This window comes from Oxyura jamaicensis, chromosome 8 (genome assembly GCF_011077185.1).
Source record: "Oxyura jamaicensis isolate SHBP4307 breed ruddy duck chromosome 8, BPBGC_Ojam_1.0, whole genome shotgun sequence".
Classification (NCBI taxonomy): domain Eukaryota; kingdom Metazoa; phylum Chordata; class Aves; order Anseriformes; family Anatidae; genus Oxyura; species Oxyura jamaicensis.
This window is the reverse complement of record NC_048900.1, coordinates 23,204,636-23,220,575: the sequence shown is the minus strand read 5'-3', so window position 1 is coordinate 23,220,575 and position 15,940 is coordinate 23,204,636. Positions and strand designations below refer to the sequence as shown.

Genomic DNA, 15,940 nt, shown 5'->3' with positions numbered 1-15,940 from the left:
GGCTGTCCTTGTTAAACTTCTCAGAAAAACACAACTTGTGCAAACCAAATTCCCTTGCTAACCTCTTCCCCTTGTTGAAATATTAAACAAAAATAACTTCTCTTTTTATCTTTGAGCCAGCAGGACAAATTCATCATTAATGGAACTTCACTGAAGTCAACAGGGATCTATCTCAGATGAAGTAATGAATTTGACCTATTGTGTCCTGTGTCCTTATGTTCTAGATAATAACTAAGTTGTACAGGCTTTTAATCAAAATAATCTGAAAACCTGGCCAAAATGGCTTGCTTTCTTCCACCCAGTGCTGCTATGCGTACTTTCATATTGCCTTCTCTTTATGCAATTTTTGAAAACTGGTATTTTCAACTTGCGTTGAAGCAGAAAATAGGAAGCCCCAAAAAATCTTAAAACGTTCAACGTTTTCATCAATGCTCACAAAAGAAACACTGTGGGTGTTCCTGGGCACGCACACTTGTTAGCACGACCCCAGCTGAATGATGCCCCGTCTCACCCCAGGACCACCCTGGAAACCGCAGGGAGACTGCAGGAGAGCTCCTGCAGAGTGCAAGCTCCTCACGAGGCAGGACATGAAGAACTCCAAGCGCAAGAGTTTCTCCTGGAGGAACGTGAAGATGACGGAAGAGCAGCTACCAGCGTCAGTGTTGCATGGAAGATGCCTTCTGTGCATTGCGTTGTACTGCCTGCCAGCCGACGAGGGCCTGGCCCACACTAACACATCACGTGTGCTCTGACAGCGAGTCGGGGTGAAGCAGGGTGTCAGGGTAAAGCAGAGGATAATAAAATCACTTTAGATTTATTCCTCTAAATTGGAAACTTCATGCTTACACCTGACTAAATCATCAGCCTGAAACTTTAGCTCGACTCCCACAGAAAAAGTATGAAACCTTATCCCATCTTTGTTTAACAAAGGCCAATCAAGCTCGCCTAATGAATTCTACAGATGGAGGCGACGCGACTCCTTTGGCCAGTTTAATTCTGTGGGGCTTCATCAAACCCACCTCCACCGTACCCATCTTTCAGCAGCCGAGGAGCCCGGCAGGGACATTTCCGTGCTTGCAGCCAGGTTGCCCCACACCAGCTGGGCATCAGCCACAGCCCCCATAAATCCCACAAATATCAAGGAAAAGGCACGAGTGGCCGGCTGCTGAGATGGCAGCACTCAGCCCCGCTGCCCAGCGGGCACAGGAGGCAGGGCGCTGCTGCACCACAAATCCCACTCGCCAAGTGCAAAAGGACTTTTTTTTTAACAAAAAAAAAAAAAAAAAAGGAAAAAAAAAGCCCAGCATAAGGAGCTGGTTAAAAAACAATAAATCAGTGGTGAAATGTGGATAACAACCTTCTCTGTAAAATCAACATGGATTGTGTTCCTGCAGAGAGCTGTCTGACAGGCTGGTTGAAGCCTGACTGCTTGCAGCCAGATTTCCCCCTGTGCTTTTTTTTTTTTAAAAAAAAAAGCTGGAGAAGTATCTTGGATCAGAGGGAGGCAAGGAGGTCTCTTCCTTCTGTACATGGTTTCATTGAAAATCAATAAGCGCAGTCCCAACCCGAGTATAACTTCAGACATCATTCATGACTCTTCAGGATCTTGTTCTCCCCCTGCTCTTCCTTTTAAACGCAACTACCAGAGGGAATAGTGGTGGGGAGGCAAACCCTTGCTCCAAAACCAACATGCACCGATCCTTCCCGACAGGTAGGAAGAATACAACCCGAGGACAAGCAAGTCTATGGGGAGCTGGGGTCAGCTGAGGTAGAGCCCAGCCCTGCAGGAAACGGCGGGAGAGAAACCATATGGAACGTGGAGGTGCTAAGGATTAATATCTGAATTCCTGCATATTTTTATTATTATTTTTTACCCCAGAGGAGAGGGCATCAAAAATAAAATGTACATTTTTCCCTCCATTATTGTTTTAGCACAACATTTTCTGTTAAATCCCGTTTTTAAAAAATAAAAATAAAAATTGCTTTGCCACACATTTTCCCTCCAGCACACTCCTCAGGCTGGCTAAATTGGGTGATTAAAATATAGGAAGGCCTCCAGATTCCCCTCAGGACTGTTTTTAATATCTGTAAAACTGCCACTTCGTCTTGCCAAGGTAAACACCATCGCATGCGGTTCAAAGGTGAGCAAGCCTAAATGTTTCCCTTCGCCTGAAAGGAATCTGCCTGGGGACCTGCGGGCCGTGCCGGAGGGGGACGCGCTGAGCCCGGCCGCAGCGCGGTGGCCGGAGAGGCATCTGTGTACACAACACTAACTTCTCCCACACAAATACTAAAAATTTCTCATTAAAAATTATTGCTGTGTCAACATGCGAGGCCACCAGCCCCCAGTCTGGAAAAGGCGTTCTGGTTTTTTCTTCTCTTTTGCTGGGAAACCGGCGGCAGGGAGCGGGGGGGAAGAGGGATGGGACGTGAGACCGGAGTCATCTGCTGCTGACTTTGGATCTCTGCGCTCTCCCCTGTCACTCAAGTTGAGATTTCCAACTGTTCCACTTCATCTATTTTAGTTCCTTGCTACCCAGATATTTCCCTCTCCTCCTTAGCTGCCTATCGCGGAGCTTTATATGTACCTCCCGTGGCCGCGCCGCTTGGCGTTACTTTAAATGGAAATGCAATTTTAAGCGATCTTGTTGTTGTAGCGCCTACAGCGCCTTCAGAGCAAAAGATTTGCTGTTATCCAGACAAATCCACACAGATGCTGCTGTAAATCTGAGCGTGCTGTACCCATCCACGATCTGTTCCACGGGTGGCCAGGAATTCATAGCAAAACAGCGCAGGGATCAACTATTTTTCCAGAGCCAGCAAGACAAAATTTGCATCCAAGCTCTGCCAGGTCAGGCTCCTAACTCTGCCCCCACCACACCAGGCATTTTGCTCCAACACACCAGAATAAAGCTTCAAAATGTGCTCTGTTATCAAGCGGGGTGAAGGAGGGGAAGATACCCAGAGGAATGAAAATATGGGACGGGGCGGGGAGGAGAGGGCAGGGAGCCAGCTGTGTGCCGTACGAGCGAGCAGCCGCCCGTGCTCGGAGCATCCTTCCCAGGGGAGGGCTCGGCGGCGGCTCCCGGTGCCCTGCTCTCCAGCACGATGCGGCGATGCATGCAGGTCCGTGCCGAGCCGACATGAAATACAGCAACGTGCAATTAACCTGATGTAATGCTATATATCAATAAGTTAAAAAAAAAAAAACAAAAAAACAACTTACTTTGAGGTCAGGCACCCACACACGCAACTCAAACAGTGGAGACCTAATCCAAATTTATTAGAGTTTGCAACAGCTGGACTTATGCCTCTAATACCTTTTAAGTGCCTCTTTTAACAGTGAACTGAGTGTGTCTTTCATTAAGGTGGAGTTGAAAGTATGTTAAGTTCATAAGCATGAAAATAGCCATTTAGTTCTCTTGGAGATTAATTCTGCCTTCACTTTCCTCTCATCGAACCCCATTAATGTTTGGGATTTGGTCTTTAGTGTCCCATTTGCATAAGCTCTGTTTATTATAAGGCCTCTTGATAATATGACAGTATTAAAATATTTCTTTCCCCAAATATATAGGCATTAATCTTGGAATCCTCCTAATGTCCTCAATTTGCCATCAAATCCCACAACAGGAACAAATGCGCTTTCTAATCAGCAATCTTTTCTCGCTTATAGGCCCCGATCCAACAAGCTTTTAAGCAAACAATTTACTTTAAGCAATGAGTAGTCATAGTGGAACCAATGGAACAGCTCGTGTGTTATGATGGATTGGGGCCATAGAAAATTGCCTTGATGAAAATGTCAATGCTCCCAAGAGCTGGTGAAAATATATTTTTATTATAAACACACAGAGGAACTGTTTTGATCTGAACATTATGGGGAACAAGCTTTGAACCAATGCTTTTTCTCGGTCAGACCTAAACAGAAATTGTACACCGCCAGGCTTGGATGACAGTTTAAAAAGGCAGTCCAGAGCCAGATTGATGTTTGTATATAATGAAATTTAGTATTGATGTGATATGGACACTGTCCAGCCTCTAGACTTGTTAGGGCAATGTACAGAATACGTGGAGGAGATAAAAATCAAAGGAGCACAAGGAAAGTAAGTCTCAACACTAAGAGGAAACATTGTTTTGAGGAGCTATTTTGCTGAAAACATTTTGAAGATAAGCTACAGCCAGATATCAAATACAGAAGTGACTGTGATGTCCAGGCACCCTGCACAAACGTCTATTGTGCATAAGTTTAAGGCAGCAAATCAAAGCTGAGCCATTAAACAGATGGAAGTTAATAACTGGAAAGGGGCTCACAACAAGAGCCTTTGCAGACACGTCATTTTGTCCCCATACCCATGGACCCAGCACATGGCTAGGGCTTGAGGGCATCTCCATCTCCCCTGCCCACAGATGACTTCAGGGACACTGCCTATAGCCAGGTACAAAGCACTACAAGAACGGGTGTCATGCAGCAGCACGCAGGACTGCCAGACGAGGTGGTAACACCAACAGCAGCTAAACCCCAGAGACTGGCACAGAGTTAATCCCAGAGCCCCACTGCAGCAGACAGGGAATTGTCCCTTTGAAGAACACCACATGCCCACCTACGTGATGGATTTCCATGGCATTGCCTGTTCTGCAAGCACCAGGGCTTCCTTCCACCAGGAGGGTAACTGCACCTAGGCCAGAGGGCTGATGACAGCCCCAGCTGGCCCTGCTCACCAATACCCGAGGGACAGCACGGGTGTCCTTCACCTCTGAGGTTCACCTTCCACCATGTAGGGTTTGATGCCCACAGAGGAGGGGGACAGCTATCAAGACAAAATGAAGAAACCTATGGGTAATGAAAACACAGGTCCTGAAAGCACAAGGGAGACAAGCTTTTCTGGGAAGGAGCAGAAATCTGCAAGACTAGCCAAAAATGACTTCAAGTAGCCCAGACCTGCTGCTTTTTTGGAGTGCATCCCTTGCAAGCCCTGAAAGGCAGCTCTGCACTGACAGCTTCTGAGGTTTTCTATGCAAAGGAGGCAAACTGAACAGTACTCCAGGAAACAAAACCTGCCACGACTCTCACGCCTCCACAAAAAGGGGTGACTGCTGTAGAGATCAGGCAGCATGTCAAAGGGACATTAGGAACTGAAGTCCTTGAGGAGACCATGAAGCCTCCACAGGTGGGTTAAAAAATAAAAGGAAAATTCAACGCCAGACTTCATTGACTCAAACACGATGCAGCCTCCACCCTTCCACGTTGCTAAGCTTCCAACATCAAGGACATGTCAGGGGAAGAATCGCTCCACTCCCAGCTTGTTTTTCCCAGTTCTCACCAACCTGGCCCAGCCGCAGGCAGGACGCTGGGTTAGGCGTGCCATGGCCTGGTCTAGCAGAGCACACGCTAGGTCTGTACCTAGAGGAGTGGGAAATCATTCTTTTTGCTATGCCCTGTCTGTGCCTCTGCACTGGATGCTTGGGATATGCAAAGCTGCTGGACCAGGGGAAAATGGGCAGAAGGCCAGCGAGGAACGGGCAGTGCATCGGCCCCAGAGCCACATCCCGGCTGCAAATCAAGTGTGCCCACGGGTTGTGGGGTTGCAAAAGCAGGGGAGGGAGCTTGTTTTGCTTTGCTTTTCTTAGTAAACCACAGGGCTATTTCCTAGCACTTTATCCCGGGAATGACAGGCAGGGCCAGGGCTGCCGGGTGCCCAGGAAGAGGCTGCCAAGTCCCAAGGATCACCATTGCTAATTGGCTCCTCTGAAACGAGCGTGACAGAGCCACATTTTCTCACCCGCGGGTTTCGGGGTTATATTTAACCGGCCAAGGCAGAATTAAATGTCAGCTGGGCTGGAAGGGGAAAAAACAAAACAAAACAAACAACAACAAACAAAGTGAGAACTTGTCATTAAGCCCGGGGGGGGCTCAGCGCTAAGCACGCTGCGGACGATGCCCACATGCAGGGCTGGCAGGAGCAGGCAGCCCTGATGGCAAGGAGGGACCGAGGGATTCAGCCCTTTAAAAACAAATACTTTAGATGCAGGTCATTTATTTTTGAGTTGTAAGCAATGCAGCATGCTGGGCAGGGAGGATCCGGGTGCTGGGGAACATTATCCCTTCTGATTTCTCTGCTGGATGTTCCTGCCCTGCTAATTTGACCACAGCCACAGACTTCCATATACAGCACCACTGAGGGTAGATGGGGTGCTCAAAGGGGGTGGGGTGGCAAGAAGAAACAGGGACAGAAACCTTATTGAATACATCTGAGGCCACTCCAAGTCCTCCACTCAGCTGGAGGATGCTTCAAAGCCAGCATGGGCTTCACCCATCTGGATACAGAGGAGATGTTTGCCCTCTGCCAAGCCAGAATGCAGGACACTTGCAGGGAGACAAGGCACGGAGGTACAAAAGCACACCTAACTGCTTTGCCTGCTCCTCACTTGCTTTGTTGAGGGATAAGAGCACTGTCACCATGCTGTGCATGCTGCAAATCATGTAATGTTGACTTTTCTGAGGTCAGGCTAATGCAGGCAAGACCAGGGCTGCAGCAAGGGAGAGGCAGGGCCTCAGGTGACACTGGGCGATGCTGACTTTCTCCCACCCCAAAAGCAGCACAGCTGCACCCCATCCAGGGCCACGGGAGAGGGAAAAGAGCAGGATCATGGGGAGCCGTCGGAGATCTTGAACCACAGGAGACCGACAGCTTTTCATGCATTAGCTAATAAGAAAATAAAACCAAGAGAACAGAGGTCCTCATTAGGATTAGGACCAAGAGGTCCTAGCTTTGCATTACAAGAAGTTTTCATTCCTTTCCTCCTCTCCGCCAGAAAATATTGTTTAATCCAGGTAGTCTTTTCCTCTTCCTGCCCCCAAGCAAGAGAAAATGTCAGATTTTAGCAAAGTAGAGCTCCTTCAAGAAAACAAAAGTATCGCTTCCCAAAAAAACAAAATATGCAAGGTTTTGCTTTCCAGTTTGAAGCAAAATATTCCAGACCAAACTGCTTTTTTGAGTTTTAAATCACGTTTTTCAAGTCAAAATGGATACTGTAAATGGAATCATTTGTTTTGAGACAGTTTAACCTCTTCAGAGAAGAATGACAAATTCAAACTTTTTGGCACTACTGAGTCAGAACTTCTTACTCAGGAGAGATTGGTTATTTTGGCTTTTTCATCTTAACTGGGGACCAAAAATTTTGAAAACTCAACAAAATATTGACACATCCAAATTTCCCTCAGGCTGGCAGGTCCATCTTCTAACCATCCCTTCATAAATGAAGATGGAAATATTAAGCCTGAGCTCATATGTCTACGGGCTTATTTTCTTTAGCTCCCATCTTTAAAATCTGGAGACCATAAATAGGATGTGTTTTTTTTTTTTTCCCCTCCAGACTGCAACACAGCCTTTTAAACCAAACATTTGTAATCGTCACAGCTGTAATAAGTACAACGTTTCTTCAAAGGGATAACATTGGACTGTGGTTTCCAGTATTGCTCTGTTGTCTGTTGTGAAATCTCCTCACCATAAATTAATTTGATTCTATTATCTTTCTGATACAATCTACTTTGACAGATCGTTTTTATCTTAGCTCATTCCTGTTTCTTATTGACAGCTCAGAGCACTGTTGAAGAGATGTGAGTTATTAATGTTGACAAGGTTTGTAACCAAATATCTTTTATCCAGCAACTTATCCTTTGTAATGTTTTTATTCCCCCTTCTCTGGCTACTTTAAGAGGCTAAACAGCAAAAATCAAACAAGCCATACAGCTAGACTTTCCTGGAACCCCTTTCAGCTCTTTCTGGAACATCTTTCTACATCCACCGAGGATGTTATGGTATAAGGTGTTATTCATATTGGACAAAACTACTAAAACAATAACATACTGAAGGTTAAGTACAGTGCAATCCTGTTGGAAATCCAAGCACTGGATCAGACACAGAAGTTCATATTTTTACCAGGTGACGTAAGCCTATAATGCCAACCAACAAGAGAAGCAGGGAGGAAAATTAACAGGACAGCTTATTCGCTGCACAGGCTTCAGATGATGCCTCCCTACTCGCCACAGAATAGGAGAGCAAAAACCATTGCAAAAAGACTCAGTCCATTAAGTCGGAGGTGCTTGGCTGGATCTCTGAGAATTACACACCTATCTGCACGCCTGACACGCTGGGGCGAAGCAGGGGGCTGAGCACGTCTTCTCCATCCTGTTTTACCGCTATCCTCAAAACCCCCTTCCATGCCTCCTATGATTAATTTTCCTTTAAATGCCTATTAAACATATTCCTGAAAACATTAAAATTGTGTGCAGAACACAAGAGAAGAATTAAACTGTCACTTCTCTCCCTTTGCACCTTCTCTGCTGAAGCAAATAAATTCCAGGCACCACAACTGCAGCAGCGGTGACTGCAGTTATACCAGGGACAGAGGATAAAACACCTCTAAATCGATGTAATTCTCTATTCAGTTACCCCACAAAAGCATTTTACAGCCATCCTGGGTTCACACTGCACAAGATACCAGGATTTACGATTGGGATTTAAGCAAATCTAACTTCTAATGAATAGGAAAGGACATGCAGGGAGCAAGGCCCCCACCAGCCTCCCTGCAGTTTCCTATCTCTCCTTTCAAGGTGTATTGTGCCAGAGGCAGCAGAGGGACCAGGTGTCCAGGACAGGCTCAAATAGTCTCAGAATAGAGCAAAAACTATTCCTGCATCCAGAAAAAAGCCTCAACAGTCCCACATTTCCACCTGAAGCAGGAGATTTTCCCACTGGTCCTGCGGGCACTGTTGGCAATGCACATCTCCCAACAGCACAGCAGGGGAGGACCTTGCCTCCTGCCTCCCTCGCAGGAATTTGCTGCATCTGGGGCTGACAAATCCCCGTGCTGACATTTACAGATGGGGACTGTTTTTCCTAGATCTGCTGGTTTACTTTGACCAGCTTCCACCTTCTTATCTTACCTCCAAAACCATCAGGCCCTGTTTCTCGGTATCTTTAGCAGCAGGCTCTTAAAGCTCAGGCAGCTTGCCTTCCAGTAAACTTAATAGTACCTTTTCCCAATTATCTGGAGCCCTCGAGAGCCCCCTGTTATTACTGGAGTGTTTTTCATTAACGGTGCTGGTTCCAGGCTGCAGGAGGATGGAGTTCAGCACAGGAGTCGAACTGTTCTGGACAGAGTGAATGAGAAATCCTGGAACACAATTAGAAGTACCCACAGGGTAACGTATAACTTTACTCTCAAGCCCTGAAATAACACGGCCAGCTAATGAAATAACAAAATAAACTTTGTTTTAATTAAAATTAAGAACATTTTTATCTCTCTCATTTTAGTCTTAAATGGGAGCAGTTCAAAAGTCACGATAGAACAAATGGCAAAAACACTTGCAAAGCGAGGGGCAAGAGGTGAGGGCAACATGACGGGCTTAGGATTGACCTGTGCCAGACTCCTGGTGGGATCTTTGTATGAAAGCAGCCTACAGTGGATGCAGGTGAACTGGATTCCTTAGAAGGATCCAAACCTTTTTTTTTAAAAAAAAAAAAAAAAAAAAAAAAAAAAAAAAAAAGGATGTCCACATGGGCCAACCCTGCTTCCAGATTGGGATTAAGGGAAGGAGATGCCCCCCATCACAGGTCTGCAATTCAAGCCACAGGGCCTGAACTGCTCAGAAGCCACCCAGACCCAAGAAGCATGACAGGACCATGTCATTCACTTTAACCTTTAACTGTTCATCAGGGGATGCAGCACAGTGCTACAGCCAGGCTGGATGGGGCAGGGCAGGGATCTCCAGGACATCCAACCCTTCCTGGGCTAACCAGCTGCAGCCTTTCTGAGCCAAGCCACCACAGGCCCTGCCTCGTGACACTCCGGTCCCTTGTGCCTGGGGACAGTAAGCTCTGCTCCCTGCAGGGGGTTTGGTTTGTGACAACGAGTTGTCTTCACCCATCAGCAGCAGCCTGCTGGCTGGCAGCACTCCCAGGGCACCAGCAGCCGACAATGCACCCTGGGCTGGTGCCACCCCACAACCCGTAGTGCTGAAGGCAGGCCGGGCCCCTTACTGTCCTCACGCTGGCTTCTGCGAGCACACTGCTGGGTGCTCCCAGCTCACGCTGTGCTGAAGGCAGGTGGGATGAGCCTGAATTCTCGCTCCCCATACAGCAGCCCAGTGCCCACCACACAAATGCTCACACCAACAGTGGGCACAGGCTCCTCCACAACACCCAAAATAAATCTGAGTACATGGCTTTGCTGCTCCAGACGCTATTCAAGTCAAATACTGTTTCACAGCAGCCCTTATTCTTATGTCTCCTGCTCCTTCTGCAACTGATTTTCTTAACCATTCTCCAAAGCCTTGAAGGGCACAGATGTACACTGCAAGAGGGACACTGCTGTGCTCCCTGCACTTGCCATGGCTGTTGGGCACAGCAATGAGCCTGCCTCAAGACAGCCTAGCTGAACAAGGCGTGTTAGAGAGGCTTTATGCACACAAGTGGGGAAAAGGGAGAGGTGGTACAAATAATAAATTTTCCTTTTACATATATATGTAAACAGACATTCTGGCAAAAGGTATTGGGGCAAAAAATGTTCCATGCTTGACCTGTTTTAATGAACAATGGAAGTATGCAGAGAGCTAGACTGTATGATCAGAGTCTGATGAAAAGCAGAAATCACCCAGGGGAAACAAATCCTCTTGGTTGAGATCCCAGTTTTCTCTCAGAAGGTCTCCAACAGATTTTCAGCAGTTTCAATATAACCTTTTTAAAAATCAGTTTGATGTCTAGTCTTGCTGCAAATGAGACTCAAGGAACTTTCTGGTCTCTTAATGCTCTACGTATGTGCATATCACCAGTACATCCACCACAGACACGGATGAGTGCCTCCACACAGGACACAAGTGCCAATGTAATTCCAGAAAGAGTCAACACATTTTTTAATGCATCCATCTCGTTCTAAAATTCTGCATAACCTCTGGACCACCACATTATTCATTGTCTGCAGACTTCCCTAGCCATTTCTGCATGCATAAAATGAATTGGGAAAGACAGATCAGGACTAAATTGTAAGTTCGGTAGGGCAGGGCTATCGGTTGTTGGGCTTTCCCTGCTCGCAGCCCCATTCCTGGGTTTCCTCCAGTCTGTCCTTAAGCCCAGTGGAAGCACAGGTAAGTAGTAAGTCATGCTACATCCTCACACTCCCACGTTGTCATGAGTGAGCAATACTGGTGGGTGCTCAGGGGAGAACACTGGAGGATGGTCCAGTAGATACATGGCTCCTCAGCCCATGTAGAAAATCAGGCCCCTCAGATCTGCCACCCAGCCCCCTGATTTCTCAGACAATGGTCCTTAAACCACCCACCGAAACCAGGAACCAGCTCACTGCCATTTCCCAAAGAAACAGGCAGGATCTGTAGCTTGTTCTTGAGATCCCAAAATGCAGAATATGGAAAACAAAATCCCATACCAAAGAGGCAAAATCCAAAGCCAAGGAGCATGGAATCAGCTCTCCTGCTTTCCTCCCTTGCTTACTGCAGGGAGGCTCACTTGCTCTGGAAGGGACCCAGAAGATGGGCAGCCTTCTTTGGTCAAGAGTTAAATTAACCTTTGGATCAAGCACTGGATCCAAAAGCCAAGACCTTCAAGTTACTGGGAAATCTGTCAACAACCCGGTGGAACTGGGACACGTAGCTGTGGTGGAGTCTTTGTGCCAGACTCAAAATTACAGAATAATTTTTCTTCAAGATCTAATCTCCGGAAGACCTGAGCTACCACACAAAGCAAATGAAGGATACTTCTAAAGTGACCAGTGTGGGTGCCTTGAACTGTGACATGAGTAAAGATCTCTAAGGCTCTTTAATACTGTGGCCAAATTGCTTTCTGATTAAAAACAGCTCAAATTTGCTTACGTGTGCTACGGTCTGTCTAGAGACTTTGTGAAAAGTGTATGCTGTTGATGACAAATATTAGATGTCCATTAAAAGGAAAGAGATTTCCAAAGCCAGAGCAGGAAAGATTAAGGGAAGAGGTGTGAAAGGAAAAGAACAGAGGAATGGGAATGAAAGCCTCAGAAGCAAACGCAAGATGTCAAGAAATAAGTGATGTAAAAATAACACACGGGAGGTCAATCACCAGTGATACAGTTCACAATTCAAAACCTGCATATCTTAAACAATCTTAAACTGATTCAATCCAATAAAAGCAACAGTTCTCATTATACACTTACTATAGGGAAGTATTATTTCAGCATTGGCTTACAAATTGTCTCCCTCTTTCTCTCTCAAACTCATCACAATCTTAATACAAGTAAATCTCTGTGCATGAAATATGAACCACTGGCAGCTCTAAGACTCGCTTTTCATCCCAAGCCTAATGGGCGAAGTACAGTGATTTCATTTCACGAGCTTTTCCAGCTGAGCTCAGAGTCGATCACTTGCCAGAGCCTGACTCTTGCAAACAGCCTGCCGGAGCCGCTGAACTCACGGGTCCAAATCCATCAATGGTGCAACTCCAGCTAACCCAAGAGTTTAGGCCAGAGATCAGTTTGTTCCAAAGCATTAAAAAGGAGAAGGATACGTCTTCTGAGGCCTGTGATTACAGGACATTGTCATAACATTTAAAAAGTTATGGTATGATAATTAAAAGCTGTCAAAATATATGTATGGCCCTGCCTGCGCTTCGCTTGGATGCGCGCAAGAAGCCAAGAAGCTCATTTATGACAAGGGAAACCTCAGCAGAGCTCCACAGCCCCATGCCAAAGTGAAGTGGCTCTCCAGCCCAGCGGGACAGGCCTTCAGGTGGAAGCCGTGCTCCTGCCCCTCTCTAGCACGAGATTCCCAGACCTTCAGCAGAGCTTAGCAGTGCTCCCAGGCTCAGTCACTCCTTCCAATTCTTGGTGTCCCTCTCCAGGAAGGGAGATCTTGTACCTCAAAGAACCTCAGAAAACTAATTCAGGCAAAAAAAAAAAAAAAAAAATAGGCAAAGATACTATAGAGCTTCACAGATGCTGTACCCAAGGGAACTGAGGTACCAAGTATTTAAATGCATTTGCTACTGAGTTACAGCCATTGCCAAGAGAGGAACGCACACCTACTGAAAGACTACAAGCTGTTATACAGGGATCAGGAGTTATACAGGAGTGAACCAGGCTCCAAAGCAGCGTGTCGCAGGGTGAGTTCCCACCACTGAGCACAAGTTTACACAGAAATCTGGACCTCCAGTCACTTTCTCATTTTAAGATTTTGAACTTTTTGGAATTTTCTTCTCCAATAGGGAAGAGACAAGGCTGTGGCAAGAGAGACGTGACAGTCCTCGTTCCGTTGCAGAAATGCCAGCAAGCAGGTCCTGGCCCCACGGTGATCACAGCTTCTGGCCTGCAGACACCACAAAACATCCCGCAGCAAAACCCCTACACCCCTCCCAGAGGAGTGGAGCCCCTCTACAGCCCAATTTCAGGTCTCAGCCAGAGGGCTGTTGGAGGCAGTCATTCCCCACAGAAATCACAGGGAACACAAAGTTTATTCTAAAAGCTCCATTACTGACAGAGCTGTAATTTCCAAATGGGGTTAGTGGGACAGCAACAGGTAAATGGGCTGTCCAAAAACTCTCATTGTGCTTTATTTAAGTGCTTTGTTGGATCTGGATACAAAGGAATTAAAGGATGAAAAGTAACGACAACACTACAAAACATATTAGAATTTAAATCCTTGGCAAAAGTATTTGGGTTCCCATTGTGTTTGATAATATATCATAAAATGTCAGTAAAAGCATGATATTATAGTCGGTGAAAATAGCATTTTGCAAAGCAATACCTCATCACCGCTAGAACAGTCAGCTACAAGAAACGACGGCAAGCTAAGTGCACTAACTGGGAAATAAGGAGGTGTTGGATTGCTCAGCACAGCAACGACTATTAAAATTCAAGTCACAAAGATTGTACTGTGAAACCAACAGGCAAGAACTTTCCACTGTTACTGTAGGAATACTGTCATGATATTCAAGATGATACTCGGTTATTTCATTTTAAGCCAGCTATGCAGAACAACATTTGGGTGGGTCTAGGGAAGCAATATTTGTTTCCAGAAGAGCTGCATGCAGTATTTATTGACTGTTCTGCTAGGTAGCTCTCCAGTTATTTACCTTTTAGCAGAGAGCTGGCAGGAGCTAGCACTCAAAGACAGCAGGACTTGTGGCAAGGTTCCTATTAAGCTGAATAATGGGAGGAAAGAAAATTAAGCCCAGAAATGCATCAGAATAAAAACAATACGAGGGGAAAAAAAAAAAAAAAAAGACAGACTTCAATGTCAGTGTAGCACCCTGACCTGAGATAATCTTAGCCAAAAGAGCAGTGTTAACAACCACGTCACATGCCGTTTGCTCTGCAGTAATCATTAATAGGGGTAAGCCTGGGAGAAGAGAGAGGTGGGACAGAGCTTCTCACATCCTTTGGACTCTGGGTTGCCAAAACAGCTCTGGATGCAAGCTTGAGCTGCTCTGATTTCCAATTGCTTTCTGTGGGGATGCTTCTCCCTGTCCTACACAGAGGAAATCCTGCAGAGGGAGAGGACACCTCCTGGAAGGCCACAGTGAAGATGAAGGTGCAGTAAAACCCTGTGAGGAGCCAGGACTTCCCCAGGAATCACCAGGTTCAGAGCCCCGGCAGCTCCCTGCCCGCAGCCGCTCGGGGATGCTCACAGGCTGACTGGGGTAAGTGCAGAGCAGTCCCTGCTCGCAGCCCCCAGCCAGCAGCTTGTGGGTTTGCCACGGTCACCCACAGGACAAACAGAAGAAAAATGCTCAACTTGTTAAAGCAAGGGACAGCTGGAAAACATCCCCAACTTCAGGACACTTGATCTAACAGCTATTCTTATTCCTCCCTCTTTGTTTCACCTAAATTCCTAATCCTGTTCTTGAAATGGCAGAAGACAAAAAAAAAAAAAAAGGGATGGCAAACTGCACATTTTTACAAATCTCTGCTGAACTTGGCAGCAGGCCCTGGATGTCCTCAGAACACTCAAAATTTAGGGCCTGAACCAATTCCCACTGGAACCTTTCCATTCATTCAGCAGCAGATGGATCGGGATGGTCAGCACAAGGGCTGGCAGGGGAGGGCACCAGGGATGGCAGCTGCCAGCTGGGATGCCTGGGTTGCATTCCCAGCCCTGTCCCCAAAGTCACAGCCCAGCAAGCCCCTTCTTCTCCCCGCAGCTCTTTCCCATTCATCCTCTCTTTGAAAACAGCCTTCAACCACTCTAGCTGCTCCAGCTCTGCCCAAAATTCACTCCTTTCCAGAAGGGTTTCCCTCCCACCCAACCTCACAGACCAGAAACAAAGCCTGGGAAAGCCCAGCCCAGAAGGGAATGTTTCCGAGAGGTATGAATATGTGAGAGCAGGGTGGGGAGGCTGCTTGGGCTTTGCCCAGAAATCAGGCTGCCTGGGTAACTACATCCAGTTCAGCACCCCAAACTCCTGGAAAAACCTCTTCACTTCTCCGGGATGCTCACAGTGGGAAGGTGGGAGGCAGCTTAAGCATTAACAGCTTGTGCTACGGGATCGGGGCCTCCATCAAGGTCAACGAGGTTCTTTATTCCTGGAACAGCTCCAGTCCTGGCCGCCCCTGAAGCCCGGGAACATAGCCACCTTTGCCCCACCTTCCTGGGCTGCGCCAAGCCCAGGCTGGCCACCACCCAGGTTTGGGGCCACCAATTCTCACTTTTAAGTAAGAAGGGAGAAGAGAGAAACCAAGAGATGGAAAGGTCAGGTGCCTTCGCCAAGGCTACACGGCACATCGGTGGTGGAGCTGGCATTCGCGCGCAGGAGCGCCTGTTTTCTACGCCAGTGCTAAAACATCCAGACCACCCTGCTGCCTCCGAGACCACACCGCCTCTGTGAAATGTGTGGAAATTCACAGGCATTTTCCCTGATTTTTACAGGGATTTTTTTTTGTTGTTGTTCCACACTTGGCT

At 46.8% G+C, this 15,940-nt stretch overlaps 2 long non-coding RNA genes across 3 annotated transcripts in view; one reads left to right on the top strand and one right to left on the bottom strand.

Annotated features, from left to right (window-relative positions):
- Positions 1-648: 648 nt before the first annotated feature.
- Positions 649-15,940, bottom strand: part of LOC118170553 — a 27,069-nt gene continuing 11,777 nt past the window's right edge. Inside the window, exons 4-5 of one of the 2 annotated variants that reach the window (XR_004752776.1) lie at positions 14,115-14,183; positions 649-1,781 (exon numbers count right to left, since the gene is read on the bottom strand). This is a non-coding gene — a long non-coding RNA (uncharacterized LOC118170553). The remainder of the gene's footprint in view (positions 1,782-14,114; positions 14,184-15,940) is intronic. The other variant, XR_004752775.1, reaches the window with a different exon arrangement.
- Positions 14,396-15,940, top strand: part of LOC118170552 — a 16,253-nt gene continuing 14,708 nt past the window's right edge. The window contains exon 1 of the long non-coding RNA XR_004752774.1: positions 14,396-14,681. This is a non-coding gene — a long non-coding RNA (uncharacterized LOC118170552). The remainder of the gene's footprint in view (positions 14,682-15,940) is intronic.